The sequence below is a fragment of the Apostichopus japonicus genome, chromosome 2, assembly GCF_037975245.1.
Source record: "Apostichopus japonicus isolate 1M-3 chromosome 2, ASM3797524v1, whole genome shotgun sequence".
In the NCBI taxonomy this organism is placed as follows: Eukaryota; Metazoa; Echinodermata; class Holothuroidea; order Aspidochirotida; family Stichopodidae; genus Apostichopus; species Apostichopus japonicus.
Genome location: NC_092562.1, coordinates 32,517,662 through 32,538,390, shown reverse-complemented (window position 1 = coordinate 32,538,390; position 20,729 = coordinate 32,517,662).

Below are 20,729 nucleotides of genomic sequence, written 5' to 3'. Positions count from 1 at the left end.
CACCTACAAGTTTCATAGTATTTTAGAAAAAGGACACCCTAGCGGTGGTACCCTGAGAAGATGGCCATAATCGGACTACCCAAGTGACCATGGTAACGCTCCAAGTAGAATGGTCGGAATTTTTAGGATGTTTTTCAAAATGACCCTCCTATCACCCCGGGGAAGAAACGCACGTACAAGTTTCATGGTATTTTAGAAAGAAGACACCCTAGCGGTGGTACCCTGAAAAGACGGCCATAATCGGACTACCCAAGCAACCATGGTAACGCTCCAAAGTAGAAGAGTCGGAATTTTTAGGAATTTTTAGGATTTTTTCAAAATGACCCCTCTATCACCCCGGGGAAGGAACGCACCTACATGTTTCATGGTATTTTAGAAAGAGGACACCCCAGCGGTGGTACCCTGAAAAGATGGGATAAATCGGACTGACCTTGTAACCATGGTAACGCTCCAAAGTATAAGAGTCGGTATTTCCAGAATTTAGTGTTGTAGGTGCCTGAGTCCCGAGTGTCCATTTCCAGGTCCCGACCGTCCATTTCCAGGTCCCGAGTGTCCATTTTTTTTGGTCTATCTCCAAAAGTGGGGGTTACGGGGGGCCGATATTTGGTCAAAGGGCTGAACTGTTGTCACAGTACACCCACCAACACTTCCGGTCAGTTTGGGTCACATGACTTTTTATTAAAGCCATAAAATTCCAGTGATTTACCATACTAGTTTACTACTTTATTTTGAAAAATGACTACCCCTAGGGTTAAGGTCGAAAATCGTAAACTTTGATCTCTGACCTCCAAATTTCTTGTGGTTGTTAAGGGTCAATAGGGCACTGACATATGCAAATGGCAAGTATATGTCACTTCCGGTTCATGTGTTATAGAGGGTCAAAGGTCAAAACTGTCGTTCCTTCCACAAAAGGTCAAAGATCGTGAGAGTGACCGAATACCGCGAAACTTGCAACGATGACGTGTGAGGTCATAAGGAAAGGTCACCTGAAAAATTTCGGCCATGAGGTCATCGGGTCAAAGGTCAATCAGAGGTCAAAAATTTTATTCATCAATTTTTTCTTTTTTTTTATTCGATATGATAAGCAGGACCACCAAAAATGGTCAAAAGTTTTTTTTTGACCTAAGGTCATACCAATCCAAGATGGCTGCCACTCAAAGTTAACCCCAACCCCTAGGGTTAGCTAGGGTTAGCTTAGGGTTAGCATATTCTTCTCCTGTGTGTACACGATATGGTTTTTCGGGACACAAATTGGTGTCGTGATGTAACTCGATGCGGACTATCACGTGATTATCAGAAACTTGTTTCAAGTCGTTTACTTTCTGAATGAGGGCGCTTTAAAGTTTTACCTAGGGGTCCGTTTCTGAGACGGGAGGAATCAGCTATCGACCTGTAACTCACACCGAAGACTTATCACTTGAGTCGGTACAAAATAAATTCCGCTTTTGACCCTTTTTTATTCTGACCGGAAGTGACGTCACCAAACGCTATATTGTCGATCATTGCAAAACCAGATAATCGATTGCCTTTTAAATAACAGCAAAAATATGTCAGGTGATGTTCTATTGATTCTGTGAAATTCAAAAAATTTCATCAATGTTTGACAAAATGGCGGCCAAAATAAAATATTAATGAGAAAATAATTTTAAAAAATATAAAAAATATCATCTAAAACCGAAATTGCATAAAACGACGTTTATATTATTTCTAATTATCAGTTCTACCTTAATCTGAAATTTCGAGCAAATTGGGTGAATTTGAATTTTTCGCCGAAAATAGCGCCACCACCCGATGACGTCAGAAAATAAAAATCGCGCGAAATACATGAAAATATTGTTACCGATAGTTTCGGACATGCCGAATCCATTGGTGCTATTTTAGCAACGATCAGATGTTCCGTTGTTGAGATATGGGTAGAGACATGTCGAAAAGTGGGTCGATGTGACGTCACGCTACAGCAAAACCGGGCATCCGGTGGAAACGGGACATCCGGTAATTAAAGATCACAGATAGGGCTATCCATCGATTATAACTTTGCCTGATTTCCATTTGACCTAAGGTATTAAAAAAGCTGCTCAAATGTTGACGTCGGCGCTGGCGTCCTTGTTTAGGGTTATCATAGCTGCTACCGGTGAAAAACACCTATTTTTGGGGGGACCTCAAAAACGTATAGACTATACCCCCTTCCCGAAAATTAATGCTACCGTATGAGTTGTCTACACGTAGCTACGACTCTCTTCTCCCACATAACAAAAATTCAGCCCCGTCACATACCCTCGGTGGAAAGGAAGGGGTACCGAAAAGAGGTACTTTTTTAACTTTTCAAGACAAAAACACCTATTTTTGGCGCAAGTAGAAATCATATAGACAAAGAGCCTTTTCCGGTCAGATAATTACACGAAATTGATGTATGACAATGACGAGGGTGTCTTCTACTACACGTCAAAATTTCATGTCGATGGGTACTTCAGAGAGGACAGGAGGGGGGGTTGACAAGAGGGGGTTTTCCAACTTTTGCACTTATGAAGAACACGTATTTCTATCGGGTCCTCTGGGACCACGTATCTCCCGAACGGAAGCAGGTATGGACATGGGAGTTGCAGATTTGGACTCCTGGGCATCGATTACCCCCTGTGACGTCATTTTGACCAAATCCATTTTTTGGGCAATTTCGGTAAAAACCGTAAGGGGTACCCCTTATGGTTTTTTTGGGTGAAAATAATTTTTGTCGCAAAGACGGGCAGTGTGTATCTTTTCTGGTTGTTCTCGACACGCTGATCACGAATCTGAAGTTAATTTTGGAATTAGGCGTTGTGTGGGGGCGTGGGGGGCCAAAAACCATTGGGAGGGGGGCACGACCCCAAGTGGGTGTCTCCAAAAAAGAACGAAATACACCTGTTCCGGTGCTTCTTGGGGCGCTGATGATGAATCTGAGATTATTTTGGCGGTTCGGAGACGTGGGGAGTGGTGGGGGAATTTAATGCCTTCCGGGCGTTCCATGGCGCACGCTACCGAGAGTTTTCTGCTGACTGTTTGTACTTTTTCTCAAAATGACCCCCCTAACACCCCGGAGAAGCAACACACCTATGAGTTTCATTCTAATTTGGAAAGGGGACACCCTAGCGGTGGTACCCTTAAAAGATGGCCGTAATCGGACCACCCCAGTAACCATGGTAACGCTCCAAAGTAGAAGGGTCGGGATTTTCCCGTACATAGTAACACTAATTATTATGACTTTTTCGGATTTTTTCAAAACTGACCCCCCTACCACCCCAGAGAAGAGACCCACCTACAGGTTTCATCCTATTTTAGAAAGGGGACACCCTAGCGGTGGTACCCCGAAAAGATGGCCGTAGTCGGACCACCCCAGTAACCATGGTAACGCTCCAGAGTAGAAGGGTCGGGATTTTCCCGTACATAGTAACACTAATTATTATGACTTTTTCGGATTTTTTCCAAAATGACCCCCCCACCATCCCGGAGAAGTGACACACCTACAATTTTCATTCTAATTTGGAAAGGGGACACCCTAGCGGTGGTACCCTTAAAAGATGGCCGTAATCGGACCACCCCAGTAACCATGGTAACGCTCCAAAGTAGAAGAGTCGGGATTTTCCCGTACATAGTAACACTAATTATTATGACCTTTTCGGATTTTTTCCAAAATGACCCCCCACCACCCCGGAGAAGAGACGCACCTAATAGTTTTATCCTATTTCGGAAAGGGGACACCCTAGCGGGTGTACCCCGAAAAGATGGCCGTAGTCGGACCATCCCCAGTAACCATGGTAACGCTCCAAAGTAGAAGGGTCGGGATTTTCAAAAACGTATATAGCAAATTATTATGCCTTTTCAGATTTTGTTTCAAAATGACCCCCCTATCACCCAGGAATGAGAGGTACCTACAAGTTTCATACTAATTCGGAAAGGGGACACACTAGCGGTGGTACCCTGATAGGATGGCCGTAATCGGACCACTCCAGTAACCATGTTAACGCTCTAAAGTAGATGGGTCGGGGTTTTCCCGTACGTAGTAACACTAATTATTTTGGCCGTTTTAGATTTTTTTCAAAATGACCCCCCCACCACCCCGGGGAAGTATCGAACCTATCAGTTTCATCCTATTTCGGACAGGTGACACCCTAGCGGTGGTACCCTGAAAAGATTGGGGAAATCGGACTGACACAGTAACCATGGTAACGTTCCAAAGTATAAAAGTCGGTATTTTCCCGTATATAGAGTAATTTAGTGTTAGGCAGATTGGTTAATGATTTTTAATTAATTAACCGAATATGCAAATGAGCTGAAATTTTTATGACGTCATCGATAGGATGTAACGGAAGTGTAAAAAATGTTTGAAGGTGCCCGCCCAAGTTTTGCACTTGGGAAGGGGGTCCCCCACCCCCAAAATTCACCCCCCTCCAATTTTTACCAAAATGGCGCCAATTTGTCGAGGGGGTGTAGGGGTACCTAAAAAAATTATTTTCGACACCCCCACCCACGGGGAAGTATTTTTTTTATAATATTTTGTCAAGTCCCGACCGTCCATTTTCATTAGGTCCCGACCGTCCATTTCCAAGTCCCGATCGTCCATTTCCAAGTCCCGACCGTCCATTTTCAGGTCCCAACCGTCCATTTTGAAGTCCCGACCGTCCATTTTCGTACTCTAACATTTTTCGAAAAAGTGCCAAGTCCCGACCGTCCATTTTCAAGTCCCGACCGTCCATTTTCAAGTCCCGACCGTCCATTTCTAGGTCCCGAGTGTCCAAGTGTCTGAACCCTAACCCTAACCCTAACCCTAACCCTAACCCTAACCCTAACCCTAACCCTAACCCTAACCCTAACCCTAACCCCCTAACCCTAACCCTAACCCTAACCCTAACCCTAACCCTAACCCTAACCCTAACCCTAACCCTAACCCTAACCCTAACCCTAACCCTAACCCTAACCCTAACCCTAACCCTAACCCTAACCCTAACCCTAACCCTAACCCTAACCCTAACCCTAACCCTAACCCTAACCCTAACCCTAACCCCTAACCCTAACCCTAACCCTAACCCTAACCCTAACCCTAACCCTAACCCTAACCCTAACCCTAACCCTAACCCTAACCCTAACCCTAACCCTAACCCTAACCCTAACCCTAACCCTAACCCTAACCCTAACCCTAACCCTAACCCTAACCCTAACCCTAACCCTAACCCTAACCCTAACCCTAACCCTAACCCTAACCCTAACCCTAACCCTAACCCTAACCCTAACCCTAACCCTAACCCTAACCCTAACCCTAACCCTAACCCTAACCCTAACCCTAACCCTAACCCTAACCCTAACCCTAACCCTAACCCTAACCCTAACCCTAACCCTAACCCTAACCCTAACCCTAACCCTAACCCTAACCCTAACCCTAACCCTAACCCTAACCCTAACCCTAACCCTAACCCTAACCCTAACCCTAACCCTAACCCTAACCCTAACCCTAACCCTAACCCTAACCCTAACCCTAACCCTAACCCTAACCCTAACCCTAACCCTAACCCTAACCCTAACCCTAACCCTAACCCTAACCCTAACCCTAACCCTAACCCTAACCCTAACCCTAACCCTAACCCTAACCCTAACCCTAACCCTAACCCTAACCCTAACCCTAACCCTAACCCTAACCCTAACCCTAACCCTAACCCTAACCCTAACCCTAACCCTAACCCTAACCCTAACCCTAACCCTAACCCTAACCCTAACCCTAACCCTAACCCTAACCCTAACCCTAACCCTAACCCTAACCCTAACCCTAACCCTAACCCTAACCCTAACCCTAACCCTAACCCTAACCCTAACCCTAACCCTAACCCTAACCCTAACCCTAACCCTAACCCTAACCCTAACCCTAACCCTAACCCTAACCCTAACCCTAACCCTAACCCATATTAATGTCAAATTCGTGATCATCGTCTCGAGAATTAACAAAAAATATATACATTTCCCGTCTTTGCGAGATAAACAATTTGCACAGATAACAAAAAAAGCCAATTTTACAAAAATTTCCACAAAATAGATATTTCATCAAAAAGGAAGTCACAGGGGAGGATCGATACACAGGAGCAAGTCGCAGGTCCATATCTGTTTCTTTTGGGAGATACGGGGTCACAAATGCCAAGGTAGAAATACGTGTTATTAATATGTGCAAAATATGGGAAAACACATCTTTCTGACACCCCACTCCTCCTGTCCTCTCTGTAAGACCCATCGACAACACAATCTAAGGATGAGTAGAAGTGACCAATGCCTTTGTCGTTTACCAATTGCGTGTAAATAATATGTTCATAAAATGCACTTTCTCTATAGGATTTCTAAATGGGGGAAAAATAAGTGTTTTTGTTTGGAGAACTATCACAAAGTAACTCTTTGGGAACTCACATACTATCCAGTGAGGGTATGTGACGGCTTGAAATTTTTAATATGTGGTAAACACGAGTCGTTGCTACTGGTAGACACCTCATACGATTGCATTCATCTTCGGTCAAGGGGTATAGGCTATACGTTTTCGACGAAACGCCAAAAATAGTGGTTTTTCACGTGTAGTACCTCTATAATAACCACAAACAAGGACGCCTGCGCCGACTGCAACATTTAGCTTTGTTACCGCTTTAGGTCGAATTGAAATCAGGCAAAGTTATAATCGATGGATAGCACCTTCTGTATTCTTTTATTACCGGAAGTCACGTTTCCACCGGGCCACGCTGTCGATGTAGCGTAACATCACATCGACCCACTTTTTCACAGGTTTGTACCCATATCTCAGCAACGGAAAATCCGAACGTTTCAAAAATACCACCAAGGGATTTAGCATGTCCGAAAATATCAGGAACAATTTTTCCATGTAGTTTGCGCGAGTTCGAATTTATGACGTCATCAGGCGGGGGCGCTATTTTCGGCGGAAAAAATAAAATTCACCAGATTTGCAAGAAATTCCAGATTTAGTTCAACCTAATAATTAGGGATTATATAAACGTCGTTTGATATGCTTCTGGTATTTGATTGTTTTTTTTTTAAATATTTTTAATTATTTTGTTATGAATATTTAAGGAAGGCAGCCATTTTGTCTAATATTTAGGAAAAAATTAGAAACTAACAAAATCAATACAAGATGTCTCGAAGTATTTTTGCTGCTATTAAGAAGGCTATCGATGATCGAGTTTTGTAGTAATCGATGATATTGCGTTTAGTTACGTCACTTCCGGTCAGAAAAATACCTAACAAAACGGCAATTATTTTTGGCAGACTAAAGTGATGAGTCTTCAGTGTAAGTTACAGGTCGATATCCCATTCCGCCGTACTCAAAATCGCTCCCCTATAGGTAAAACTTGAAAGCGACCTAATTCCAGAAGTAAACGACTTGAAACAAGTTTAAGATCATCACGTGATAGTACGCATCAAGTTACATCACGACACCAATTTGTGTCCAGAAAAACCATTAAGTGTTCAGAGGGGGTGGAATATGCTAACCACAAGTTAACCCTACCTAAACATAGGGGTTGGGGTTACTGTGAGTGGCAGCCATCTTAGATTGGTATGATCTTAAGGCAAATAAATTTTCACCATTTTCGGTGATCCGACTTATCATATTCGATAAAAAGAATTTTTTTTTTAACATGACAATTTTTTACCTCTGATTGACCTTTGAACCGACGACCTGGTGGCCAAATTTTTCCACTTTACTGTTCCATATGACGTCACATGTCATCGTTGCAAGTTTCGTGGAAATCGGTCACTCTCTCGATATTTCACCGGTTTTGAAAGGAACGAGTTTTTAGAGCATGGACACACTGTGACACATGAGCCGGAAGTGATACATACTTGCCCTATTGATATGTTACTTCCCTATCGACACTTAACATTCAACAAGTAATTGGGTGGGCAAAGGTCAAAGATTACGATTTTCGACCTTAAACCTAAGGGTAGTCAGATTCCAAAATGAAATAGTAAGGTAGTATAACAAATTACTTGCATTTTTGACCTCTGAGAAAGAGTCATGTGACCAAAATTGACCGGAAGTGTGGGTGGGTGTACCGTGACATCAGTTCAGCCTTTTTGCTAAATATCGCACACCTCGAAGAGTCACTTTTGAAGATAAACCAAACAAAAAGGAACACTCGGGACCTGAAAATGACCAATAGGGACTAACGCACATAACATATTGTTTGGGTCACTTCGTGTTAATTTTTTAATAGATTTTTTTCTCACTTTGGCTTACGACACGCGGCTCAGTGAACCTTTCAGAGTATTTTGAAATTGTGGGTGAGGGGAAATTTTTTGAAAACCAATGGGGTGCAGTGGGGGTGCAGTGAGGTGGGGAGGGGAATGACGAAAACAAACATTAACGTTGGGGTGTCAGGTTCAGGTTGGTAATTTTAGGTCACGATTGTCCACAATGTCCTAATTAGGGATTCCACGATGTCCTAATTAGGGCTATGGATGATATTTGGAGACGTGGTAGTCTAGGGTACCAACTGTCGAGAGCGTAAGTCTCTAGCACTTACGGTGACGTAGTTAGGAGAGGGAAAATTTCTGGCACAAAGTCGTTGGGGTTTTGCGAACACTTTTCCGATCGTCATGAAACTTGGTATGGAAGTAGCTGACGTCGAGACATTTCGATTCAGGTGGAGATAGCCTGAGATCCGAATCAATGTCGTAGGTCACAGGGATGTCAAAAGTCAAAGTTCTATTGTCATTGTCAATTGTCAAAAGTTTACCGTAATGGAGGCTGTAACTCATAGACGGAGGATGATATGGACTTGTCATTTTACACGTATGTGTTAGACGATAGGTCTACCGACGATCTGCCTAAGGAAGCCGCCATCGGATTCATTTAGGAAGTGACGTCACATAGTAGGGGGCCGTTTTCTGACATTCATATCTTCTCCGTTCGTAAATATTTTTCTTAAACTGGAGGTAATTTTCAGTTAGACTGTAATTAGATTGTACTCCGATGTACGCACACCGAGTTCAGAGGTCATCGGTTAACCCATAACAAAATGGCCGCAAAAACAATATTAATTTTTTAATTTATTTATTCTTCAATTAAAGACGAGGTGACAGTCACCTCAAAATAGCTCAGATAAATTTCTAATTTTGGATTAGTGCTAAATCTACTTTTTTGAGTCATTTGGAGAAACTTCAATTTAGGGAAAGCGGGGGTACCCACACCCGGCTACCCGGGGACAAAATTGACACTGCCTCCGATTTGGAACAAAATGTAGATTGTGACGTTAAAGGAGCCGAAAAAGTCCATACAAAAATTTCGAGAACGTATTTTGACTAATTAACGAGTTCTTAACGAAAAAGGCCAAAAATCAGGGTCACAACAGTTAAAAACCCAAAACAAATGTTTGAAACGAACTTACAGGGAGTTGCGCTTGGTACCGTTGGAATCGTCTTTGCGGGTATATCAGAACCGACCTTTTTCAATTTTGGAAACGTTTGACCGATCAGGTAGGCCGGATAGTCGTGATCCCGTGACCTGTGACCCGAGTAACCAAGGGGAAAAGGTCGAATGGGTGGGAATACCGTCATCAAGTACGATTATTGAGTTTTAGGACGATATTCGGTCTCCCGTAATCGAAAATGATCCGAAATGCCCCTTTCGGGCCGTTGTTTGTGCCCCCATATCTCCGGAACAGTAATGGCTAGTGAAAAAACAGATAGCAGTTTGGGATTTGGCGGGTCATTTTGGGTCTGAAGGATCCCGGTATGACAGGAAATATGACTAGATACAAAAAAAAATGAAAAATATTTCTACATTGACTCTGTACGGGGGTCACCTATATCAACAGGAATTAGGGGACGTGTTCGGGGGGGGGGGGGGGAGGGACGCGTATTTTGGACATCTATAGCTCCCTTAGGAAATAAGGCAGGGGCACCACATTTGCAGCTTAGTTCATCAAAAGGAATAGTAAATTTTGGAAACATAGTTCAACAGAATCGTTGGGTCCAATTTTAGGGGATGCACTTTTGAAATTCGACGGGCCGAATTAGTGAAAGCTATATACGGGAATGGATATTGGAGACATTAATTAACACATTTGCAGTTACAGGAAGGGGCTAAAATTTCTGGAGGGTATACTAAAGGGATCTCTGGTCTTAACATAAAAGAAAGGCGGAGGTCAAATATCATAACCGGGATTTATGGCCCGTATAATGTAATAAGAAGAAAATGAACAGATAGGACGAATAGAGTTAGTGATCCTAACGGGGCGCGGTATAAAATCAAAATTTGGAAGAGACATCGGACTTGAAATTCACTGTGCTCCCACCTGAAAGTGTCTACTACTCACCATAAAATCAGTTAGCCGGGGAACACCCCAGGAGAGGGTGGGGAGCCGTCAAAGGGGACACTCGTCACTGTCTCGTACATAAGTACATAAAGATCATGCCAGGGCACATTATTGACGGTTTCACGAGCATCGAAGGAGGAAACCGAGGATCTGCAACTTGCAGGGGTAGCTTCCTGGATCAAGTCAATAGGTTTCGAAACGAATGTTGGCTGAGAAACGTTCACGGGAAGATGAGTGCTCTTTAAAAGTGGCCAACCGGTCTCTGGGGAGAATGTTACCGGTGGGACGTTCATATGTATTAGTCCTAACGGAGCCGCATTGAAATGTGCCGAGTGAGAAATAGGTGTGGGTACATCCAGGGGTCTCTAAGACACAATTCAACCGCCGGTAGGTGCATGGCGTTGCCACGGGGGGAACGGAGAGGGTAGAGGTAAGAAAATCGAAAATTGCACGATTTAGTACAGCTAGGGTTATTTTCAACACTTAACACGCCTCGAGGGATGGGTTTAGTCCTTGTCATTCACAGGGGTAGCTCCCGGGGTCTATAGATAAGGTTCCATGACATAGTTGACGTTTTCACATGCAGTACGTAATCATGTAAAAACAGCACATTGGACCCATTTTGGACGACTAACCACCCCTCGAGGGAGAGGACCACGTATCAACTATACAGGTTTAGAAGCGAATATTGGCTGGGAAACGTTTCCCGGGAGTAGGAGGGCTACTTTAAAGGGGCCAATCGGTCTCTGGAAAAAGTTTTAACCGATGGGACGTTCATAGCTATCGGTCCTAACGTTGTCGAGTTAGAAATAGGTGTGGGTACACCCAGGGGTCTATAAGACACATTTCAACACCAGGTAGGTGAATGGCCTCCCCACAGGGGGAACGGAGAGGGGGGTAAGTAGGGTACGTGTGTAAGAACCCATTGAAAATTGAACGATTTAGTACAGCTAGGGTTACTTTGAACAATTACCACGCCTCGAGGGATGGGTATAGTCCTTGTCATTCACAGGGGTAGCTCCCCGGTGTCTATAGATAAGGTTCCATGGCATAGTTGACGTTTCCACAGACCTCCAGCAAGAGATACTGCCCTTCAAAGGAGACAGTCGTGTGAAAATTTGGTCAAACCAAACATTTAGGAGAAATGCCCGAAATCATATGCCCCAGAGCCAGGAGGAAGAGGACAAGTGGTATCGCATCCGATACGTTCGAGGTCGCCCATCACGAACTCCGACGTGGGATTTTGCGTTCGGTAGATATGGGCCGAAAGCACTTGAAGAGGATTCTAGATCTATACTTTGAATCCCCGTATCTCGTCACGTGGACAAAACGCAGGTCATAAGTTTTCAGCGGTTGCTCAGGGTGTCCGGCACCATACACGACTGCAAAATGAACCAAATCGAAATGACAATAATTAGGGACCAGAAATTACCACCGCCACAGCGGTGGAATTAGCCAAGAGGGTCATAGAAAAGCCAAAAATTGATAATTCGGTAGGAAAATATAAAGACATGTTAATAATCGGTCTTTTCTAAAATTGCTGTAAATTCAGGTCGTTTACTGCTCTCAAAAGTCGGTACCAAGGTGGACTGTAGCTTATGGAATCGGCGCTAAGGCAATCTGCACCGACGTTGGGTACCGACGTGATAGGAATTTTCACCTATGCTACAAACTGCATTGGTACCGACGCTACAGGCCTTTGCCCCGACGCTACAGACCGATGAGCGGGCGCTACAGGCCGCCCTTGTGCCGCCGCAACAGTCCATGGTACGACGCAGAATGCCTTTACACCGACACTAAAGGCTGCCCTGTGTCAGTGCAAATTCCTGTAGCGTTGGTACAAGGGTGTCCAGCAACTGTACAAAGGCCGGTACCAGGATAGCCTCTAGCGACTTTGCAAATTCCTTTAGCGTCAATACCAGGGTATCATGTAGCGTCGGTGCAAAGGCCTGTAGCGTTGATACCAGGGCGACCTGTAGCTTCATTGCAAAGAGCTATAGCGTCGTGACCAAGGAGGACTGTAGCGTCGATGCAAATTCCTGTAGCGTCGGTACCAGGGTGGCCAGCAACTGTACAAAGGCCGGTACCAGGGTAGACTGTAGCGTCTTTGCAAATTCCTTTAGCGTCGATACCAGGGTATCATGTAGCGTCGGTGCAAAGGCCTGTAGTGTCGGTACCAGGGCGGCATGTAGCGTCGGTAGAAATTACTGTAGCGTTGGTAGCAATGCGGCCTGAAGCGTAGGTATAAATTCATGTACCGTCGTTACCAGGGCGACTTCTAAAATCGGTGCAAAGGCTTGTAGTGTTAGTACAAGGTCAGCATGTAGTGTTGGAGTAAATTCCTGTAGTGTCGGTACCAGGGTGGGCTGTAGCGTCGGTGCAAAGGTTGTTTTAAAAATTCTCATAACTCAAACTATATAATATTCACTTCAATTGAACAACAGACCACACTATATGTACTATGTAATGACGTTGTACATCATCTGTTCTTGACAAATTTACAATGTGTTGTCAGCGCGTTTTCGAGTCCTAAGCATAAAGTATCTCGCTACTACTTTGAAATGATACTCGATTAGCGCGATTCGTACCTTTCCCAATTATTTCTGTTGTCTTTTAGCTGCAATTTATCGCTATTACTCCATTACACTGCCTAAATCAAAGCAATCTTTTACGCAATGAAAATCTAAGGTTGGATGAGCATCTACACTCGCACCTGGTTGAATGAAAATATTTGAAAAAAATCCTAGCAGCAATAACAACAAACTTGTCTCAAAACTCCTTAAATTGTTATACATTTTGCGAATTATGACTGATGTCATGTATGAATTGCCTTTAGCAATAATTTAAGAGATGTTTGGCCACCGCAGACGCGTATCCAGGATTTTCTAATCCGGGGGGGCGAGAATTACTATTTAAGCGGAGCGCCACCATCAGTTGGCGCGCAGCGTACAAGAACATTGATGGTTTTGATACCCCCCAGCTCACCGGAAATGGCACTTTTCGGGCTTGAAATGACCAAGCAGATGTACACTTTTGCCTGAGAACCAAGAATTTCCCAATAGTTATTTTTTCATCAATAACCTTTTTAAAGATTGTCAACAGTCACATATCATGTTCGACCTCATCGCATCTCCTGTGGATCATTGCTTTTTGTAGGTGATTCTACGTCGCGGCCCACAATACCCGTAAGCCCCATTTTCAAGGTTTTAAGCCCATTATTTGTTCAGAATTTGAAAATTCACAATTCTTGTGAAAAAATTCACTTCGAAACATACACGTAATGTTGCACAAAATTTCATCTATGGACATCTATATAGAAAAACCTCCTTCAACCCCTAACAGACCGCTCAAAATTGCACGAGTAGAGAGGAAATATCATGAAGAATGTTGTTCAGGGAATTTTCGAAAATTCAGACACAGTTAATTTATTAGTGTCCAAATATTAAAACCTCTTATAACGGATACTATAAAACTTCGTTGGAGGAAATGAAAAAATACCAGATATTTCCGAAACCGAACATTACTCACGTATGCGTAGGAGGCGGTGGGGGTGGCTGCAGCCCCAACCGATATTTTTTGGAAAATTCGGGCAATATGCTGAGAATTTTTCGAGCTCCTCTGAGAGAAAAATAAAATGCTATGATGTAGCTATAGGAAATCAATAGTTAAAAAAAATCTCATTGGTAATTAAAATAAAGTTCTAAGCTTGCCCGACTAATTCGCCATTTCGGTTATAACACGGCAAATGATGTATGTAATTTGGCATGCGATGTAGTAACCGATGCATGCCTATATGATATGTACAATAACATGTTAAACGCGTGCGGAGCCCACGAAAAAGTTTGCTTATATTTTCCGGGCAAGTAGTTACAGCCCCCCCCCCCCCCCAATCACATTGGGCTACTACGCCTATGACTAGTACTATACACATACACAGTTTAGAGACTATTCATCCTGGATCTGCTGTTTGCTTTAAAAATTTGAATAATTGAAATGAGACTCAAATAAATAAGTTTTATCTGTTTATAGTGCATGCAATGCCACACATTCTTTTCATTTCGAAAGACGCAGTTTCAAGTTCATTACACACTGAAGGCTTCGATTCTCTATCTACGTTCAGTTTAGGGAAGATCTTGGGATTTTCATCCCTAGATATTGCTAGATATCCATACAGTACAGTGTCCTTGGGATTTCTTGGGGATTCCGGGCCAGATCTTGGGAAATTGCAAAATCGGGAGTGGTCACACTCCATGTAGGTCAGTGCACGACCTCTAGACGTTACGAATACACAACGCGATCACTTGTTATCGATGAAGTGGTGTGTTGCCGGACTTTGACAAGGTCTTGGTACTACGGGCGAAGGTCATTAATTAAGTTTCGTTATTCATCGGGAAGCGATTAGAGGGGTGGGGTGTAGGGTTGTAGGGCGCGCGTTTTCATGCAGATGGGAACAATCTCAAGAAGTGATGGGTGCGTCCTTTTCTCCGTTTTCTCTCTTTGTTCTTTTTCTTTTCCCTTTCTTCCTCCTCTTTCTTCCCGGGCCCCTCTTTTTTACCTTTTTTCTTCTCTTTTTTTCTCTCCTCTTTTTCTTACCCGGGGGGGGGGGCGCGCCCCCAACTCCCCTGGATACGCGGCTGTACAAGGTGTATAACTTTGGTCCTAGTACTGATTCCCAGTGGCGGAGCGTCCATACAGTCAGGGGGGCGGATGCCCTCCCTGACGGACTCAAATGGACTGCTGGCGCCCTTTTCAGCTATTCACCACTTTTTACTTATTCGCGATTATTTACTTTTTTATTGCGCTCTCATCTACCTATTGACATTTGTCACATTTTGTTGGCGATGACACCTATTTATTCTTCGTTTATCTGCACATTAGCAAGGCCAAGAAAGGGTAATTTCCGGCGATATAGGGAGTATCTTTACTCAAAAAACTTCTGTACGCTCTGCGCCAACCTGTGGTGGCGCTCCGCTTAGATAAAGTCGAAAGCACCCATACAGACCATTCTCGCCCCCTCTGACCAATACCCCTAGCTCCGCCACTGCTGATCCCTGAGGAACACCATAGGCTATTTAAGTAACAAAGTTGCAGATTTTATGTACTAGCAATATAAACCTTTATTCACTTTTATGTACGGAGTGCCGATGCAAATAGCGACACAGTTAATTCAACGTTGGTCACTGGTTCGCTGATATTATCTACGGATGCCCATAAGCTAATTTCCAATTGCCAACAGCCTCTCCTATTCTTATGAGGCGTAACACACATACTATCTTATAGGGTGGTCGGTTCGAGATACGGTAGCTTATTAAACATTGTTTCCACAATTGGCCTCTGGCGACTCCGAATGACCTTTGACCGCCACAAAAAACAATAGGGTTCTTGTACTTAATGTGGTATTCCTTAACGCGAAATATGAGACTGATCCAAGATTCCCTTCTTGAGATATCGTGTTTACAAGGTTTTCACAATTTGATCCCTGGCAAGGGCGTAGGAACCGGGGGGGGGGGCTGGGGGCGCCAGCCCCCAGTGAAAAATATGGGGGGCGGAAGTATCGTTTCGTCCCCCGCTCCGCAAGTCAGAAAACCCCTTTTTCATTTCCAAATGAGAAAAAAATCTCATTTGAAGCACCAAATTGCATCTAAGGCCAGGTGAAAATGCAAAATTCTTTACAAAATGGAGTGGGTGTTGAAGTGTGCTATATTGCACCAAATTGCATCTGAGGCCACCTGGAAATGAAAAAAATTCCAAAGGGGAGGGGGACACCCCATCCCCTTAGACCCCTCCCCAGGCCGGCCATCAGTCTTCAGCCCCCCACTCAAAAGTACCTTCCTACGCCACTGATCCCTGGTGTCCACAAATGACCTTTGACCTCCACTAAAAACAATAGGCCTTTTCTTGTTAATGTGGTTCTCCTACACACGTAATATGAGATGGGTCCAAGCTTCCCATCTTGAGATATCGTGAATACAAGCAAAGCGTCACACACGCACACGCAGTACACCCACATACTCATACGCCTGCATGACTACATAGGTTACGATTATCATCGAAACCTCAAAAATACGTAAGGTCTGCCTATTCATATTGGAAATAAATATAACATAGTCGCTATACAGAGGCTAAAGAAAACACTTGCATGCATGTTTACTTTTGGTCGTAGTTATCATAGTACTAACTAGTAATTGAAATATGTAAGCTTATTATGTGTTTTCATCCAATTGTCTACAAGGCCGTGTGGTTGTTTTTTTCTGCAACATTGGCACGCAGTTACTGCTGTATGCACTGTACGCCTACAGTAAGTAATGCAAAACATGGCACAGGGTAACACTTCCACGTAAAGGCAGCACCAAGTTGTACAGACAACTAACGACACGCACTATATGCTGTGTACACCCTCCTTTGTTGTGTGCTGCAGCTAGCTGAGTAGGTATGTGTTGAAGGTCATCAGACAGGAAAACCCCGGCTCAGTCCATTGAAATTAATCACAGCTTCTGCTACAGTGTGTGCCTGCGGACTGCATAGACTTAACTGTCGATGCAGTTGAACGTGTTGCAATAATACAGGCATATGTATACATGGACTATTCGCGTACTAATCAGTAGCTTGCTCGGCCCAGCTAGCATTGTCAGACAGAGATAGTTGCACATTACAGTGTAGGGTATATGATTCAGGCACTAGTATCAGCAGAATTAATGGGGAATGACCACTTCTATCAGGTGGATGCTTCAAGGATTTGAAATGTGACTTTCAAATACTTTATGATGTGCATTATTATTTTTTTCTTTTCGTAACACTGGACTGAGTAGCCTGTCAAAGAATTGAAGAATAGGTTATTAACTTGTTTAGTAGTAAATGGTAAAATATGGCACTTGAAGATACTGTGAAATTGTTAGGGAATGTCATCATTAAAGGATTACTTAAAACAAACTTTGATATGTTTTAGAAAGTTTTAAAACAAATCTAACTGTCCCTGTTGTATTTCATTACCTTGTTAAATGTTTGGGAAGTTGTTGAGGCCTATCAAATAATGTGACTGGAAAACCTGGTCTAGACAGACCATTAGGTACATTGTCACAGACCATTAGGTCAATTCCAACATAAAAGCCACAATGAAGATTTAAACTGATGTTATCAACATGTTGACAAGTGATGCTGAAAGTCAGCCAAGAGTCATGTTGTTTATTTGAAGTTTTTATAATTATTAAAACAAGAGATTAACATAAAACTTTAGACATAAATTCAGGAGCCCATTGTCATCAAGTTTTACCAATCACAAGATCAAGACTTGTCCATCATGGTTGTCCAGGATGTACAATATATAACTTGGTATCTATAGATCAGTCACCAATCACAAGATTTGTCTATCATGGTTGTCCGAGCTGTACAGTAGCTAGTCTATATAACTTGGTGCCTATAAATCAGTCAACAATTAGATCAAGACTAGATCAAGATTTGTCTATCATGGTTGTCCAGGATGTACAATATATAACTTGGTATCTATAGATCAGTCACCAATCACAAGATTTGTCTATCATCATGGTTGTCCAAGATGTACAGTAGGCCTATATAACTTGGTGCCTATAAATCAGTCAACAATTAGATCAAGACTAGATCAAGATTTGTCTATCATGGTTGACCAGGATGTATGCGGTAATATAAAACTTGGTGTCTATTGATCAGTCAATAATTAGATCAAGACTAGATCAAATTTTGCCTATCATGATTCTCCAAGATGTGCAATATATAACTTGTTCTCTATATATCAATCAACAATCAGAAGATCGGGATTTGTCTATATCATGGTTGTCCAGGATGTACAACATATAACTCGTCACTATGGATCAGTCAACAAACATAAGATCAGGATTTGTCTATATCATGGTTGTACAGGGTGTATAACATATAACTGGTCACTATGGATCAGTCAACAATCATAAGATCAGGATTTGTCTATATCATGGTTGTACAGGGTGTACAACATAAAACTAATTGGTCACTATGGATCAGTCAACAAACAGAAGATAAGGTATTTGTCTGTCATGGTGATCTAGGATGTACAACATATACCTTGGTGTCCAGGGGCGGCAATTTGTTTCAAATATTGGGGGGGGGGGGACATTTGCTCGGGTACAGGCGCGTATCCAGGATTTTCTAACCCGGGGACGCGAATTACTATCAAAGCGAAGCGCCACCATTGGTTGGCGCACAGCGTACAAGAAAATTTCTGGTTTTGATAGCCCCCCAGATCACTGGAAATGGCACTTCTCGGGCTTGAAAATAACCAACCAGATGTACACTTTGGTCTGAGAACCAATTTTTTCCCAATAGTTTTTATCATCCATAACCTTCTTGAAGATTGTCACCAGTCACACATCATGTTCGACCCCATCGCATCTCCTGTGGATCATTGCTGTCGTAGGTAATACTACGTAACGGCCCACAATACCACTTTTCAAGGTTTTAAGCCCATTATTTGTTCAGAATTTGAATAATAAATTCGCTTCAGAACATACCCATAATATGTTGCACAAAATTTGATCTATGGACAACCAATATTAAGAAAAACCCTTCAACCTCTGCATGGGAATTTTCAAAATTCAGACAAAGTTAATTTATTGGTGTTCAAATATTAAAACCTCTTACAAAGGCTACTATAAAAATTCGATATCATAAGAAAATACGAAAAATATGCTCGAGGGGGCGCTCTTCCCCTTCGCCCCCCCCCCCCCTTGGCTACGCGCCGGCGGTTAGAATTCTTGTAGGAAACAGGCCAAATGGAAACCCTGTGAACCCATATCGATTTGGATCATATATATGATTGTACGTACTTACACTCATACACTAGAGATGTACAGACATTATGATAATAATCATGAGTGACAACATGCTATACGGTCACAGGTCACAGAAACGACCACGAAGAGTCTTTTACCTAATGCAGCATGTGTTGGATGAAGTTTTAGCCACCGCCAAATATGATTTGGATAAATAATCTAACGCATTATTTTCTATTTATAGCCACAAAAAAAACTATGGTTGTCCAGGATGTACAATATATAACTTGGTGTCTATATATCAGTCAACAATCACAAGATCAAGACTTGTCTATCATGGTTGTCCAGGATGTACAATATATAACTTGGTATCTATAGATCAGTCACCAATCACAAGATCAAGACTTGTCTATCATGGTTGTCCAGGATGTACAATATATAACTTGGTATCTATAGATCAGTCAACAATCAGAAGATCAGGATTTGTCTATCATGGTTGTCCAGGATGTACAATATATAATTTGGTGTCTATATATCAGTCACCAATCAAAAGATCAAGACTTGTCTATCATGGTTGTCCAGGATGTACAATATATAACTTGGTATCTATAGATCAGTCACCAATCACAAGATCAAGACTTGTCTATCATGGTTGTCCAGGATGTACAATATATAACTTGGTATCTATAGATCAGTCAACAATCAGAAGATCAGGATTTGTCTATCATGGTTGTCCAGGATGTACAATATATAATTTGGTGTCTATATATCAGTCACCAATCAAAAGATCAAGACTTGTCTATCATGGTTGTCCAGGATGTACAATATATAACTTGGTGTCTATAGATCAGTCACCAATCACAAGATCAAGACTTGTCTATCATGGTTGTCCAGGATGTACAATATATAATTTGGTGTCTATATACCAGTCACCAATCAAAAGATCAAGACTTGTCTATCATGGTTGTCCAGGATGTACAATATATAACTTGGTATCTATAGATCAGTCACCAATCAAAAGATCAAGACTTGTCTATCATGGTTGTCCAGGATGTACAATATATAATTTGGTGTCTATATATCAGTCACCAATCAAAAGATCAAGACTTGTCTATCATGGTTGTCCAGGATGTACAATATATAATTTGGTGTCTATAGATCAGTCAACAATCAAAAGATCAAGACTTGTCTATCATGGTTGTCCAGGATGTACAATATATAATTTGGTGTCTATATGTCAGTCACCAATCAAAAGATCAAGACTTGTCTATCATGGTTGTCCAGGATGTACAATATATAACTTGGTATCTATAGATCAGTCACCAATCACAAGATCAAGACTTGTCTATCATGGTTGTCCAGGATGTACAATATATAATTTGGTGTCTATATATCAGTCAACAAACAGGAGATCAGGATTTGTTTATCATGGTTGTCCATGATGTACAATATATAACTTGGTGTCTATAGATCAGTCAACAAACAGGAGATCAAGACCTATCTATCATGGTTGTCCAGGATGTACAATATATAACTTGGTGTCTATAGATCAGTCAACAAACAGGAGATCCAGACTTGTCTATCATGGTTGTCCAGGATGTACAATATATAATTTGGT